The sequence below is a fragment of the Barbus barbus genome (assembly GCF_936440315.1).
Source record: "Barbus barbus genome assembly, chromosome: 2".
Classification (NCBI taxonomy): domain Eukaryota; kingdom Metazoa; phylum Chordata; class Actinopteri; order Cypriniformes; family Cyprinidae; genus Barbus; species Barbus barbus.
In genome coordinates, this window is record NC_136730.1 from 33,691,844 (window position 1) to 33,704,780 (window position 12,937).

The window sequence follows — 12,937 nt, forward strand, 5'->3', positions numbered from 1 at the left end:
TAAAACATTAAAATTCCATCGAAGCTTTGAGCATTTAAAGTGGTAGAAGACATAATAGCATGCTCAAATACACAGAACGTTATTGTCTGTTTGTGTGGACACTCTGTGACCTCCAGACAAACCAGGCTTCTAGAAAAAAAGCTGTATGATTCTATGTGGAGCGGGCTACCAAATTGACATCACATGACTAGCCTTACAAACAGTTGACTGAGTTACTTACAATGAACCGCCAATATCATACAACAGTTTGATTGAATCTAAAAAAGCCCCATATGTGAATGAGTGGTATGAAAACAAACATAACGCAACAAAAGATAAACAAACAACATTACCTAAGAAGCAGCATTAAACAAATTTAATGCATCTAGTCCAAAAACACTGAAACTATAGGGACAAAAAAAGTCAGCTAAACAGTTTAATTTGAAATAATATGCTAGCTTACTACACTTGCAATTATGACAAATTGAGAGTAGTAGGCCAATTTGACGTTTCATATTAAGTTAAAACTTACTGAGAGCAGCTTTAAGAAGTAGGCTACAGGATAAGTCTTCCATCATTTATTAAAATACAAAAAACAAACAAACACAAAATAATAAAAAGTGGAATGTTACTAGAATGCTGTAGGCTGATTATAGAGGCTACATACCTCTACTGACGTTTTACAAGTGGCATGAAGACAATGAATGTGTCTGGATCTTACAGTCCAGTAAACCCACTGCATGCTGTGACACAGCTTTTCTCATACATGCATTCACACGCATAGACATATGTACAAATATTTGAATAATTGAATACTCTAAGACATTATTAATTGATCATTTATTGTTATTATCATTATTACTATTATTGATTTGCTACTGAATTGCTAATAAATCTAGAGCAGGTTTGTATGTGTACTCTTGCAACCTCAGCATTTTACTATCTCAGTGCAGTAGGTGTGTGAGGGTTAAGTGGGTAAAGCTGCATGTGCTGCGTTTGACTTGATTCTTGTTTGAACTTGTAATAATCCCTTAAGGAGGGTTAATAATAGAGAAACAGCTGAAAACACAATAAATCATCAGACCCACCTTATGAAATTAAACACTTGTCATTTTACTCATGTGTTATGTAAGATGAATAGTTTTTCAATTATTGTGTGAGCTTGGATAAAAAGGAGGGAGGTAAAATGACTCAAAATAAGCCTTTTTTTTTTGTCTCCCTCGATTTCCGCAAGCAGACACCCAGGCAAAACTCAAGTTGAGAGTTCAGGCACATTCAGTCCTGAGTAATCAATAATGGCAGCAGTACAAGTCTGAAATAAACGCATGTGCAATATCTGTGTTTCTGTCAGGGGTCTGGATTGCCTTTCATATGACACTGTCCTGTGCAGATTTAAAGAGCATATTCTCAAAACATTATTCATGAAAATAAACAATGTAGTTTGCTATGTCTCCGCTTGTCAAACCCCTCCTTAAAAAGCATTTCTCTGAAAACAGTCTTTATGACTGACCCAGTATCAAATGACTACCTCAAAATAAATTCTGACCAATACGTATCAAATTACGCAACCAGCACAGAGAAAGACAGTATACTTTGTGTGAATTAACAACCAAGACATTAATCTCAGTGGTGTTACTGCTGCCACCTGGCTGAAGTGAAAGATGGCATCACAACAAACAACAGATAGAGAAAGAGAATTGGCAGAAGAGTGTTAGGCAAACTGAAAAAGACCTATATTAGGGATATAACAACAGAAAGCCAGTGAGATAGAGATCTGGGGAGGAACAGAGTGAGTGAGGATGTCTGCAGTGGGTGGGGAGAGGAAACAAAAGCACCATTTTAATGAGAGATTCGTTTGATTAGACCACAGCTGTGGCCATTGAGAGAAACTGAAGGAAACCGATGCATTTATAACACAGCTGTTGTGTTAAGAATTTGTGTTAAAATTCAGACTCTAGCACAGTGTTTTGCAACCTTTTTGAGTCCAAGACCTCCTTTGTTCACAACATTATTCAAGGGCCTTGTAACTTTTCCAGTTGTTTATAATTTACTGGATAAGGATTAAAGATAAGGATTTCAAAGAGAGAGAGAGCTTGACTTATATATTATGGTTCTTCAGAGGGGGAAAAATGTTGTTGAGTGAAAAAAAAAAAAAAAAAAAATTAAGATACATTATTTTAATGCTTGTGTTGTTTATTTTAAATCATCATTTTAAGTCATATTGATCCCTCTTGGAAGTTTGCTGAGGCTATCTGGTTGAAAAACATTTATATTCAGACCATTTATAAAATATCATATCAATTGCATGCTATAGTTTTATAATACTATACAGTATGTAGCCCTGTGTTTGGAACAAGATTAATTCATTCTCCTGCATGGTTGATAATCATTATTCCATGTCCTATGTGTATGATATAACACTAGATGGCAACAGTGGACTGTTGGACTGTGGTAGACCTTTAGTCAGTCCTGCCTGACTTTAACAAAGAAGCTTTTGAGGAGGTTTTAGAGCTTTTGGCACACATTTCTGCTATCTAAAAAGAAATGTGATCAGCCTTTGCTGCTACTGTAGACTGTGTCAGGGATTTCTAATTAGGTAAAACAGGGAGAAGAGACAAAACAAATAATAAGGAAAGAACTTGGTAGAAAGTTCAGATGACATCTTTAAATGCCATATTTTTAAATCAAATATGTTCTGGATAAGGGTGTGTGTGTGTGTGTGTGTGTTTATTAACTTGTGTCTCTGGGCTAAAAGACAATGTGCCTTTGTAAGTGCTTGGCTTTTGGTCAGAAATAGTTTCTGATTAGAGTGACTGGATCACTCACTTATCGAAGTTTAATTTATCTCTCCTCTCATGACCTTATTTATTTTTATTTTTTTTTAAGTGACATTCAGCCAAGTATGGTGACCCATACTCGGAATTATATTCTCATCTTTGGGTGCTGACAAGCTGGAACCTTCCTGTATGCAGCAAAAAGAAACAGAGAAACCCTACATGAAGACTGAATCATAGGCTGTGTCTCAAACATCCAGTTGATTTATTTGATTATCACAACTTTTTTACTTAACCGTGGTTAGTTAGTTTGTTTAGAATTTAATCGAGAGATTTGATCAAACTGAATGCTGCATCCATGCCACGTTGAGATGACAACACGTGACGTTCTACTCGACTTGGCAAAAACTATCAACATCTAAATAGGCTGAATCTGCGGCAGTCAGGTGATACAAGTCATAGCTCTCAGAACATTCCCAGTTTATCAGGTATAATTACCAGTTCTACGAGGATGTGAATGCTTTTTGCAAGATGGAATCTCATAATTACAGTAATTACCTAGTCAGCAAACAAACTTGGCCCAGATTTGGCCTGCATCTGGCACGGCTGGCATTCATCCGGCACTGGCATACAGTATGTGGGCCAAACATGGCCCAGGTTTGGCAGAGGTGGTACCGGTTTTAAGACGGCACACAAGACATGAGCCAGATGTCAAATATAGATATGTGGGCCACATAAGTATGGCCGATCTTGACCCACATGTAAAATCCATTTCAAATATTTTTGACTAAAATCCCAATGTTTTCCCATAAAGAAAGGTAATATATTCGCATATATGTGAAACACTGTTAAATATATTTAAATATATTTTGAAAATGCATAACATAAAGCTCATGTTGCATGTTTATTTATGTGTTTACATATATGCAAAAATTATAGTCATGTCTCATGATATTATGATATATGATATTATATTGTATATTATAGAATAGTATATCCTGCTGTGTTTTATATATATATATATATATATATATATATATATATATATAATATATTCATCTGCCATTTATCCAGCACTGGCATACAGTATGTGGGCCAAACATGGCCCAGGTTTGGCAGAGGTGGTACAGGGTTTAAGACGGCACACAAGACATGGGCCAGATGTCAAATGTAGTATTTGGCCCAGATGTCAAATATAGATATGTGGGCCACATAAGCATGGCCGATCTTGACCCACATATAAAATCCATTTCAAATATTTTTGACTAAAATCCCAATGTTTTCCCATAAAGAAAGGTAATATATTCACATGTGAAACACTGTTAAATATATTGAACTACATATTGAAAATATATTTTTAAAATGCATAACATGAAGCTCATATTGTGAGATTATGTGTTTACATGTGAAATTATATTCATGCCTCATATCTTATATTATGGAATAGTATTCTGTTGTTTTATACAACTGACTTCAAACAATGTTTTGCATTCACTGCTTTCAAATTCTCATTCAATTTACAGTTAGATGTAGGCCTATTATATCCACTTAAACAACACATGATGAAGTTTCAGGAATTTTATTTGACTTTTATTTACTATTTATGTAAATACGTAACTTTGTGTTTTAGGCCATGTTGGCCAATCAGAAGCATGAAAACGTTTCCAGCAGGCGGAGATAACAGCACAGGCTCCGACATCACAAGCCAAAAAAATCTTCACCCTGGCAGGAGCTTTCAAAATGTTGTGTTTCAGTGACCTGGTGCAGGGTTTGCGTGAGGACGAACGGCCAAACCGCGAGTAAAAACCTGCAGTTTTGAAAATAACCGCGTTCGTGAGGACAGGGCCAATGGGCGCGCGTGTTGAACATTCAAAAATGTATTTAAACTGGAGTGGAGGAGGTTACCATGGTAACGGCGTCAACTCACTATCTGACAAGTAGCAAGAGACTGTCTCTGCTGTTTTCACTGCTTTCAGGTAAGTTTAGTCCCCAAAGTTACACAAATAATACATACAACCGTTCCTGACACTTTCTTACATGTAACTGACACGTTTTTGTCGAATCTTTATTTACAGGAGTGGTTTAGTGTCTTCAAAAAGACCGTTAGCATCACAACTGTTAACTAGCTAGAGGGTAACTATTAGATGTAAGCTAACTATAGATTTGAGCTCTTAATGAACGTTTGAGATTTTAAGCACATTTTATGTGTAGATGAGCGGCTTTGATAGTTTTGTAAATGTTTTGCTGGTACTTTGTCTAGATAAAAGGAAGTCACTAAGCTAATTAATTTCAACTAACGTAAAAGTCTGCACTGTGGGCTCAATCGATGACGTCATTTACATGGGCTGAAACTATTTCAAACACGTTTTTAACTTTAATTGCAAACAAATATTGATAAATTGTACTGTGATTTCAGGAGCGTCAGAAAAGAAACCCCTAAAACGGGAAGTTACAAGAAGATTTGTAATGGGATCTGCTGGCATGAGATACAGGAAACACAGGTGATCTGAGAAATCTTATTAAATAACATATTTCACAATATAGTAACTATATCATCATGCATCTGTAAAACCTAAAAATATGAATAATGGTATCTTAAGATTTGTTGTATATTATTATTATTATTATTATTTATCTTTTCTGCATTTCAATTTTGCTGTAGTTTGTTTATGTCTAATAAACCTGACATTGTATACTACATTTTGTTGGCTATGTGACATATTGTTCCTATATTCTTCCATGCTAATGACCGTGCTGCAGAGCTGGGACGGGTCTCTTGTCGAAGAACATCTCCAAAGCGCCATGAACCATCTGACTAGTAAGTAAAACCTCAAACATTCAAAAGTTTATCAAACATTCAAAAAAATATATCAAATAAATATCAGATATTTCCTGTATGTCCTACAAGGCCATCTCGTTTAACTCTGCACTGAGGACACTACATACACCACAACCTACAGAGGGTCCATCATAATTTCGAAAAAAGACAGATGATAATAAAAAAGTTATTTGAAATTAAAATTAATTACGGTAAGACAGAACCAGAGCCCAGACAGCAAGCAGTGTCGGCCCAAATCCGGCCCGCACACTATGTTGCTGTCTGGACTGTGAACGTACTTCACTTTAAACTGTAATGGTCTGCATGTATATTATTTTCCAAACTTTAAATGTTGTGAAGTTTTTGTTCAAGCAAACTTTGTTGCTTGTGGAAACCTTACATGAGCCTTAAAAGTACTGCTTGCTGGTGGTGGACGAGGAGACACCACCCCTCACAATGTAGAGCGCTTTGAGTGCTTAGAAAAGCAGAAAAGCGCTATATAAATGTAATGAATTATTATTATTACTTAAAACTGAAAATCTTATTTGCACTCTTGAAGACTATTCACCAAAGACTGAATTTCAGTCCGGCAGAATTTTCTGTACTCTTCACCATTGATGCCAAAATGAGCATTCACAAGAGCCTCACACTACATTGTTTGTTTGAATTGTATTTCAGGACAGTTCGTGAAGACAGATAACCTGGACAGATATCAGTTCCAGATTCAGCCTCCACACCAGACTTCTCACTTACAAGGATTGCTGTCTACTAGATATTATGTGTACTCTTCAGAGTTCGGTGTATGCAGATATTATTCAGGGACATGAACACTTGAATATTGCAAAAATAGAGAAAGTACCTTATTTAAGAATTTTATGTTAACTGAGTAAACATTATATATATATATATATATATATATATATATATATATATATATATATATATATATATTAGTGCTGTCAAACGATTAATCGCGATTAATCACATTCAAAATAAAAGTTTTTGTTTACATAATATATGTGTGTGTACTGTGTATATTAATTTTGTATATATAAATATAAACACATGTATATATTTCAGAAAAATATGTTGGTTATATATTAAATATACTTCTGTATAATATAAATGTATATACATGTAAATATTTTCAAAATACATATATGCATGTGTTTGTATTTATATATACAAAATTAATATACACAGTACACAGATATATTGTGTAAACAAAAACGTTTATTTTGAATGCGATTAATCGTTTGACAGCACTAATATATATATAATTTTTTTTTTTTTCCCAAAGCACCTAAAAGCCAATTCACACTGCCATACAGGGTGAACACACTGACCAAGCAAAACAAATAAGCATGTTTTTTTTATATATACTTTTTGTGGAAGTGTGAACTGACCATAATGCTGTATGTTAGGTGTGAGATTCATTCAACTTTGTTTGCTGATTAAACATGATTAAATATTTGTTCAGAATATTGTCGTTGTTGTGACTGTTCATCTGGGAGGGGTGTGTATCAAGTTGCTTGGTTATGGTTTTGTTGAGGATGACATATGGAACCCATCTGGTCCAGCATAGGACCAGAATAGGCCCACATAGCGATTTTTCTCTGGCCCAGCTCCGGCCCACAAAATCATCTTTCACTTGGCCCACATACCGCAATGACACATACAGTTATGGCCCATGTGTGGCCCTTGTCTGCAAACCAGACCTGGTCCACACTAGGACCGTAAGTATGTGGGCCAAGCGAAAGCTAATTTTGTGGGCCGGAGCTGGGCCAGAGAAAAATTGCTATGTGGGTACAACATGGCGTGAATACACGTGAAGTATAGACAAAATTTAATCAGAATCACATATTTATATATAAGCTACATGCACACTCTTTTATTTGGATTAACTATTTATACAGTTCAACAAGTAATCAACACAATAATTCAATCAAAATTGTCACAAAAGATGTTAGGGCCGTCACGTCATAACCTCATTCAATGTTCTCTACTGTCACGTATCTGGTCCGTGCAATTCCATTTGTTCACCACCAGAGGTCACCCGCTCACCACATGGACTTTCATACCACACAGCACATTGGACTCCATTTCCCACCATCCATTGCACTCACTAATCGCTCACAGCTGAGAACTATCACCCAATCACACGCACTTTATAAGCCTTGCACTTTCTCTCTGTCACTGCTGAGTATTGTCTAGCTCAGCTACCTTACAAAGCGTTCCTAGTGTTTCTTGTTTGATTTCCTGTGTTTTGATTCCTGCCCGTGTTCCTGGATTATTCTCTCTGCCTTGCCCTGTTTGGATACTGTTTGCCGATCGTCGACCCACGCTTGCTCTAGGATTGCTCTTGTGTCTTACTTATGCCATACCGGTTTGCTCCCATTGACCCTGCCTGTACTATGACTATGTTTTCTAATAAAGCCTTGCAAATGGATCCGCACGTCTCATGTCTCATTGACCCCGTAACAGAATACTCGGCCACCAAAGGATCCAGCGGCTTTTCCAGTGGATATTGGCCAGGTATGGACATGGCATGTATTTTATTAACCCTCGAGCAGGGCTCGCGACCGCTTGAGGATTATATACAAGAGTATTTAGACCTTGCCCATTTTTCTGATCTGCCGGACTGTGCACTCATAGACTTCTTTTGTGAGGGCATTAATCACCCGCTGAAGTCACAGCTAATCCGTGAGGGTCTCTGTTCATCTCTCAGTCAGTTTCTGGATTATGCTTTATTGACTGTTGGCTCAACGTTCACTGTGGGGGTCGCGGAGGAACGAGATACCACACCCAATTGTTTGATCACAGCCGCGCAGGAGCACACTCACAAAATGGCGGCCACCACACCACCCTGTAGCGTCAATGCTGACGGTCATGAGCCAGGTCAAGCCCTAGCCTACGTTAAGGAGCCAAGTCTAGCTATAGTCTATGTTAAGGAGCCAAGTCAAGCCACAGCCTACGTTAAAGAACCAAGACAAGTCACAGCTGATGTTAAAGAACCAAGTCAAGCCGAGCCCCAGTTGATCGTCACGAGTCAAGCCGAGCCCCAGTTGATCGTCACGAGTCAAGCCGAGCCCTAGTTGATCGTCACGAGTCAAGCCGAGCCCCAGTTGATCGTCACCAGATAAGCAGAGTCACAGTTGATCGTCACAAGTCACACCTCGTCCAGCCAGGGTCACACCTCGTCTCAGCGCTCCAGCCAGAGTCACACCACGTCTGAGCTCCTCAGCAAAAGCCTCTTCACGTCTCAGCTCCTCAGCCAGAGCCTTTTCACGTCTCAGCTCCTCAGCCAGAGCCTCTTCACGTCTCCACCGAATAATTATGCCTCCACAGAGTCTGTCACACCTAGAGATTTAAGGTCAGTCCTTCGAGTTCCCTGTCTGGTTTCCAGCGTACGGGATGCACCAGTGGTGTCTGCACGCGCAGCTGGTATCCCCAAACCCACTCACTCAAGCCCTCCTGTTCCTGAACTGATTCCCCTGTCTGAAGCGCTTCCCATGTTAGGGATCGCTTTGTGTTGTGTTTGGGCCACATACACCACCTCTGAACTGTCCCAGGCGATGGCATCCGCTGCAGCTCCTCCAGAGGTGGTGGCACATGCTGCAGAACCTCTTCAAGCGGTGGCGCCCAGCAACGTACTCTCAGTCTGTCATGTTGTGGTCAGAGAGACCGTCACTGAACTCCACCTACAACCTGATGTTACCACTGTAGAACCTCCAGAGGTGGCGGCGTTTGCTGCAGAACCTTCAGAGGTGTCAGTGGTACCCTCCCGTCAATCCTTGTCCTGCCCAGTCATGCCTATGGAGGCTGTCTGCAAATCCCTGTCCTGCCCAGTCACGGCTATGGAGGCCGTCAATAACGGAGTGTCTATTTACACTATGTGCAAATAGCTCATCTTGTTGGCAAAGGCTATTTACACTAATTCCGCCCACTAACGTGTGATTGGGTTAGTCAACGATAAAAAAAGAAGCTAGCTCAACATCAGTTTCAGTGGCGTAGATGGTAAGGTGCATGCTTTTTGACGCGATCGACCCGAGTTCGAGCCCACCTTTTGCCAAACATTTTTTCTCCCTTTTCAAATCTCATATCGCATCAGAAAGGCATTTATTTTCAATAAAAATTAAGGAAATAATCAAAAAGTTGAAAATAAAGTATTGGGTAGGGTTCGGGTAGGTGTAGGGAGGGCTTTATTGTCCCAATAAGGTGACATCCATTTAATAAATTTGAATTAAAATTATAATTTACACTCAGTACGTTATTGCCTACTGTTTTATAATGTACTACAATACTGAGGTGCAGATAATTGCCACTATTTGCAATAAGTAGGCTAGTATAAATAGCAGAAAATCTTGCTATTTTAACAGTGTAAATAGAATCCATCGCTATTTGTACTTAGTGTAAATAGCATCTGTCACTAAAAAAAATATGCTATTTGCACTTGGTGTAAATAGCATCTAATTGCTATTTACACTTAGTGCAAATAGCCGCTGCCATTTTTTTTTTTCTCTCACTCTTTCTCTCTCCAAGCTCATTTTTTTTCCAGCTGCTGGTGACATTACCATTCTATCTTTGGTTGTTTTTTTGGAAAGTTAGTGAAATTGCACCACTTTCTGTTGACCACTTTGTGCATCTCCAATAAAACCAATATTCAATTCTATTTCAAATTGCTTTATTGGCCCGATTGTTTATTTAAACAAAGCCAAAGCATCAATACTATGTATATATTATTGTGCCCTCCATAAGTATTGGAACAGTAAAGACAAAATTGCTCTGTTGGCTGTGGTGTCAAGACATTTGCAAATGTGATTCAAAGATGAATATGAGACAAAACTACAGAATGTCACATTTTATTATTAGCTGTTTCAACACATACGTTTTACCAAATAAAAAGAACAGCACTTTTAGAGTTCATCCCACTCATTCATGTGAGCATAAATATTGGAACAGTTGAACATAAGGCAGATATAAAATATTAAAAGCTATTATTTAGTTGCAGATCCCTTGCGCACAATCACAGCAGTGAGTCTGTGACCCATAGACATCACCAGACTCTTGGGCTCATCCTTTGAAATACTTTTCCCAGCCTTTAATGCAGCCAATTCCAGTTGTTGTTTGTTTTGGGTATTTTCTGCCTTTACTCTGCTCTTCAGCTGGTGAAATTCATGTTCAATCGGATTTAAATCTGGAGATTGACTTGGGCAATTTCTTTGCCCTTATAAATTCCTTGACTGAACTGGCAGGGTGTTTAGGGTCATTGTCCTGATGCAATATGAAGCACTTCCTAATGAATCTGGTGCCATTTTCTTGAATATTGGTAGGCAAGATGGTTTTGTACCCTTCCAAATTCATTCTGCTACTGTCATCATACATTAAGTCATCAGCAAAGTTGAGAGGGCCTGTTTCAGAGGCAGCCATGCATGCTCATGCCATGACACCACCTCCACCATGCTTTACAGATGAGGCTATGCTTGGGATCATTTGCAGTTCCCTTTTTTTCTCCACATTTTTGCTTTCCCATCACTTAGATAAAGGTTCATCTTTGTCTCATCGGTCCACAAACACAGTTCCAAAACTCTTCTGGTTCACCTTTGTGCTTTTTTGCCAACTCTAATCTTGCCTTTATATTTTTGGTGCTGGTCAGAGGTTTGTATCTTGCTGTGTAGCATCTGTAATTCTGTGTCAAAGTCTCCTGAGGACAGTAGATTGTCAGAGCATCACCCCAGCTTTCTGGAAGTTGTTGGTGATTTTACAGACACGTCTTTAAGGATTCATTTTCACAGCTTTTATGATTTGTCTGTCATCAACTACTGTTGTTTTCTCAGCCGATCAGGTCGTTGCTGGTGGTTTCCAAACTCTTGATTTCTTCATGCCCTTTATTTTTTCTATATATATATATATATATATATATATATATGTGTGTATGTGTATATATATATATATATATATATATATATATATATATATGTATGTGTGTGTATTTTTTATATGAGAAAACACAATGAGAAAACCTTCTTTTTTTTTTTTTTTAAGTTATCTGGCAACCGTGACTATTCAGAAATGTTTAATTGCAGAATGCCATGAATGACCAATTAGAATCGAGTGTTCCAAGAATTTTGAAAGCACTGTTTTGTACACAGACATGTTTTGGAAACATGGTGTCCATTAACCTTTTTTTTTTTTTTCTTCTTCCTGGGGGTAGTTTATATAAACTGATATTCTGTCATTTTTTGTCATGGCGATGTAAATTAACAAGTCAAGATGTATGGCAGTGTATGGTAAAAGCCATAATCCAAAACAGAGAAGGGGAATTACTCTGTACCTGTGAGAATACTGAATAATGAATAATCCTGCTTGGCCTGTTTGAACTGGAACCAGTCCTTAGCAGACTTCGACCATTAACCCATGACCCTCGCACACACTCTATGGAACGTTCAACTCAGCAACTTCATCCGCACTGTCACACACCATGGTGGGAGGGGGACTAGAGGAAAGCAGGAAAGCGAAAGATGATAAAGAATGAGAGAGAAAGGGACGGAGCCCTCAGCTATAGAGCAAGTATTTACAGTCCAGATCTGCTTTGTTTATTGTTGAAGTTTACAAGCACAGTCATCCAACGACTGCCCCAGCTCATTTACTCAGCTATTCTCTTTACGAGATCACGATCGTGTTTGACTCTCTTTCCAGAACACATGAAGCCGAGATGTTTATCTGAGATGTGAATCCTGAAGTGTTGAGTGAATCTGTCATAAAGTTAAAGTGTAAACTTTTGGCTGCTTCTCCACTTCAGTGACAGCATCCTTTGCTTTGTCAGTGTTTATGTGTGTGCGGTGTGCCAGGGATTCTCTGGACCTCTGTTCAGTGTTATTTAATTCCTCATTACTCTTAAAGACCCCATGAAATCACTTTTTTCTATTATGTGCTGACTATATTTTCCTGAAACAGACAAGATATGTTAAATGCTCTTCCTTTAAGTTGTAAAAATTCATAGCTAGGAGCTATGTTCCTAATTGCTACTTCCTAATTGGTGACAGGTGGAAATGGGGGAGGGGCATTCTCACTCTCAAAATAAACTGATTGGACAGAAATCTGTGCAATGCAAAACAAGTCATCAATGTTTTTCCCATGTGACAATGTCAAGAGAAATAGACAGTAAACTACAAAATGTTTGATTTGAAATGTATTAGAATGTATGCCTGTCTCCACTTTCTGACTAACTGACATTTAATTCAGATTTACTGAACGATTTTAACAAGGAAATGAAAGTAAATGACAAAATTATTATTATCATTAAACTCATTCAGCAGTATTTGACAGATGATTAGACAAGTAAATAAAATCACATATTTAAGGA